Below are 5,124 nucleotides of genomic sequence, written 5' to 3'. Positions count from 1 at the left end.
GCAAGTGACTCGAACATGCTCACTGGTATAGAAGACTTGTCCTGTGTTGCAAGTGACTCAAAGATGCTTACTGATATAGAAGACTTGTCTTGTGTTGAGAATAATAAGATGGGACCACAAAGAAAAATACACGTAAAGATCGATGGGATAAGTGATGCAATAACAAGAATTGATGATATTAGTGACAATGATCATGATGTTACCACTCGAACACAAGGCAAAAGGGGCAGAGAATCTGAGACTTGTCATGTTGTTCGTAATATTGTTGCTAGCATGCTAGAGAATATAGATGGGAGAATCTTGAGTTATGAAGGAGAAACAGTTCAACCACAAAATTTAAGAGGCATTGGCAACAAATTGACATCAATGAACATGTCTACCAGATTGCCATTTCCAAGATATTATAAGGTATCAAATAATTCTCAAGCCCACACAGCATTTAATTATAAAGATGAAGATTCAAGGGAAATGGATTCTAGGTTTGATGGTCTTACAACTAGAAAACGCAAGACACTATTTACAAAAAGAAAGTATGTGAGTGTGAAGAGGCGAAGAATCATGGCATCGATTCCAGAACCAAAGAGACATGTAATGCTATCTGAGGAGAATATGGAAAGGATGCTTATGTGATTATGTTGCAAGAGACTTTGCATTAGAAAAGTTGGGAAAGATGATTGTGCAGCCATACGCCTTGGTATTTGGAGTAAGACAGCGCCTAATAGACATAACTATCTTCTTCAAGAGTTTTCATGCTTTCTTCATCAAGGCACTAATCAAGATTTGAGCACAAGACACTGTAGACCTAGATTGAAACCCATGGTTAATGGGAGACCCATTTGCAATCGAGGATATCAATGGTTAACTGGACTATCACATGGCACATACTGGACCATCTGGGCAAAGGTGAAAGAAAAAGTGGTTCATACAATTCATGGAAATACCTACAAGCTTAAATGCCATGGAAGCACTATAAATGCAGCTGCAACATTAAAGCAAGTTCTCAAAGACCATGCATTACCACAGCCTCATCTTCAACAAACAATGCTAGATGGACATGTCGAATGCCAACAACATCTTCCTTTGGGAATGACAAAGAAGGTCGTCCTAGAAACTATCAATAAAGCTTTACAAGACAGAGATGAGAGCATGATTTCATGATCAACCTTGTACAAAATTTGGAGTAGATATTTTTTCCATGTCAAGACACCATCAAAGCAAAGGATGTCAAAATGTAAGACATGTGATGAATTAAAAAACGCCATTGAACATAGTAAATGTGAGCAGCAGCGAGGAAGATATATTAAATGGCGATCAATCCATTTACGTCATGTGCAGGATGCTCAAAAGTTGTATGCTTCTTGGAGAGAGGAAGCTATTTCACATGTCGATAAGTCCATGTGCATCACCATTGATGGCATGGACCAGAATACAACCACTTTGCCACAATATAGACATATCCCACCGGCATTGGAGGGCAAATGTGGACTAAAAACACACTTGTGTGGAGTATGAGTACATGGATACCGAATCTTTTGTGATGTATGGATTGATAGTTTGCATGACCATGATAGTATCCAGGTTGTTACATCAATCATGAAAGCAATAAGAAAGGTTAGAGATGCTCACGGATGTTTACCTAACACATTGCAAATACAAGTTAATAATTGTTGGAGGAGTGTTGGAGAGAGAACATATGCTGGTTGGTTTGAAAATATTTGAAGAAGTGGAAGTTGGCTTTCTTCTTGTCAGCCATACACATGAAGACATAGATCAAATCTTCAGTGTATCTCTGGTGAATTGAAGGCAATGAATGTTTTGACAATGGAGGATATGCTATTTCGAATTGGGAAAAAAATTGGAGGTTCTCGCAAGGAAGAATCAAAAGTGGCTATCTTAGAGAGGATGGTAGATTGGAGAGCATTCATAGAGCCACATTTACAAACAGGAGATGATGCCCTAATAGGACACACAAATCCACACTACTTTCGGTTTCACATGCATAACAATATTCCAGTGATGCAATGGAAGCACTACTCAGTAGATGGAGATCATTTATGGAGTGAGTCATATGCTTTATTACAACGAATAATTCCATTGGAGGAAACTAGATTTGTTCTTGCAAAAAACAAATCACTTGACATAGATGAAATGAAAGGCTTGAAAGCCTTCATTAAACATCTTCAAAGTATGATGCAGAAATATGCTGAGCAATCAACTAAGAATTTGGAGACAATTAAATCAACTGAAGCACTTATCCAATCTTTAGAAAGACAAGAAAACTTAATGAGCATTGAATACTGTGAATCCTTTTGGCCGGAACAAGCTAGGTCACCAAGTTTTCCTTTGGATATAAATATGTTAGTAGATATGGAGGAAGCAAAGGAATGCCTTTTACCTCGAAAATATTGATACCATCTAATGAGATTGAAGAGGGTCTATCTGTTGCAATTTGGGCATCTGATCCAGGTTCAGAGTTGGATGACCAAGGTGGCCCAATTTGGGTTGCAAAGGTTGCTAAGATTGAAAGGGATGACAAGGGAACTCCTATAACATTTACAGCTTTATGGTATGAACCAAAGCCATTGAAAAATCTCCCGAGAAGATATACAATAAAACAACTCTATGAGGGATGCTTGCAAAAGAAACGTGAATGGGTTCCAAATAATGAGGGATTAACAGAGGTGGAAGTCAGTAGCATTATTCATTGCTGGAAATTGAGGACACGAAGTTTTAAAAAGAAGCATGGATACAATGTTGAAAAATGTATCACAATCCCTTCCAAGTCGTGTCCATATTAAACATCATTTGGCAAGACTTGATCCATCAAGCGCAAATACATTACATGAATCTGATGACTCTGAATGAGATTCAGATGCATAAGATAATGTTTTGTATGCTTTTTTCCATACAAATGGTGTATCTATACACCACCAATAAGATAATTTATTGTATGGTTTGTTTTTCAAAAAAAGGGTGTATCTATACACCACTTATATATTGAATTCAACAAACTCTTTTTTTTCAAAAAAATGGTGTATCTATACACCAATTATATGTTATATTCAACAAACTCTTTTCATATGGTGTCATATTTTCACTTCATAGTGTTAAAATTGAACTAGAGTTAGGAGACTACTATTATTATTATTATAGTTATTGGATGGGGGCACCATGCACGAGTTTGGGAATTATAGCTTCATAATGTTGACAAGATAACCCCTCCACTTCTCTAGTTTTTCTTTGAATCTGACCATGAACCAGTCCCATATGTCCGTCATGGAGACATCAAAGCCCATGAAAATAGTGCCTTTATGAATATTGTGACACCCAAGTTGAGTTAGAATACCTTGCTATTTTCCAAAGAGAGTGGACTAGCCTATTTTGATGTGGCTGATCATAGAGCCTAAGGCAGTTTAGAAAACATCCAAACATTCCTGAACAACAGCTACATCATGAGGGGTGTTTCTAGGTGTCAAGGATGTGTCATCATCAAAATGTTGAGTGACCAAATGTTTCCCAGAGGGAATCTCTATTCCTTTGATGTCACCCCTTTCAAATTGATCTCTTAATAGCCACCCTAAAGAATCAGCTACTCCTATGGCAAACATTAGAGGGGCAAGAGAACAACCTTTCCTTATTGAACTTTTAACAGGAAAAGGTTCTATCATCATCCCATTAACACATACTTTAGATGAGGCATTTGAGAGTAGAAGCTTGACATAGGAAACAAAGCCATGTCCCAGCGAAACACCTAGTTTGGAGAATGAAGTCCCCTTCTAGCCTATCATAGGCCTTGTCAAAATATACTTTCAAGAAGCAAATGTATTGGTTTGTATCCTTGGTTGGAATACTCACATCCTTCCCATTGGTTGACAATGGATTCCAGGAGCTGCCTACAAGTATTCATTATTTTTTGGATCGTTAAGGTCAAGGACTTGGCAAAGATTTTGTAACTGCAATTGAGCATAGTCAAGGGCCTCCAATGTTTTAGCATATGTCTATCCCCACCTTTAGGGAATGAGCTGTGAACTGAAGACAGAAGTCCAAGCCCAAGTCAAAAGCATATGGACCCTTTCCTACTCCTTCCAAAGGCCTACTTTTGATTCCTAAATGGAGAAAATACAGATGACTCAAAATACTCTCATGAGGGCAAGCAAAAATAGAGCAGCAATGAGACTCCAAAGGATGGATGGGATTAAGCAAATCTAGAAGCTTTATAATCTAAAGCAATACAAGGGGAACAATAAGCCCAGGTAGATTCATTGCATGCTAAGCTAGACCTAACGAGATAGAAACAGGTGAAGCTGAATAACTCTAGGGTCTCCTTCAAGGACTGGTGGGCTAGGAAAATTGACATTTCCCACTCTTGAAACCTGATTAGGAGGAAGAGGATTGCTAAAGAGATCTCCTCTTAAAAAAAGAAGACTAGATAGTCATTACCTCTGATGAAAACAATTTAGCAACACTTTCCTTGTTACAATTAGAGAATAAAATGCTCAGATCCTCCAAGAAAAAGAGAGATGTAGATAGACTAGGCTCAGATTAGTCCAGGACTTTGGAAAACTTTATTGTGATCAACCTCTCACTTTAAAGGAGCTAAAGGAAGCCGTGGACATCATTGCTGATGGAAAAAACCCTAAGGAAGATGGACTTCCCATTGAGTTTTACAAGGTGTAAGATTTAAGTTATATAGACTATATAAAATATGCATTCCAAAGTATTTAGTTTAGATATATATAGACTATATGTTATATGCTTTCCAAAGTGTTTTGTTTATAGGTACGATCCTTTGCAAAGGCTTTACTTTAAGTAACTATAAGTCTACCTAGTCAAAGTATCCTACTGGTTAGGGACAAGTGTGAAGATAGTGGGAGAGAGGGAAGGAGTCTCACTTGCGGCTTTCTCACATGCACAATGGGGGAATACACACAAAGGTGGAGGCTGAAAACAGTTTTCCTCTTCTTAGTTGTGAAAGCCAAAAGAACTATAGTACAAAGAAAATAGAAGAACCCTATATGTGGGTCTCAAACCAAACTCAACTAACTAAGGTGGCTTACTAACTGAGCCACAAACTAGAGTAGATAAGGATAGCTGTCATCCAGCTATTATTCGTGGGCGGTGTAC

The sequence above is a fragment of the Dipteris shenzhenensis genome, chromosome 16 (assembly GCF_047967505.1).
Source record: "Dipteris shenzhenensis isolate YYH24624 ecotype China chromosome 16, Dip_SZ_1.0, whole genome shotgun sequence".
Taxonomy (NCBI): Eukaryota; Viridiplantae; Streptophyta; class Polypodiopsida; order Gleicheniales; family Dipteridaceae; genus Dipteris; species Dipteris shenzhenensis.
The sequence above is the reverse complement of the archived record's forward strand: the minus strand, read 5'-3'. Positions refer to the sequence as shown.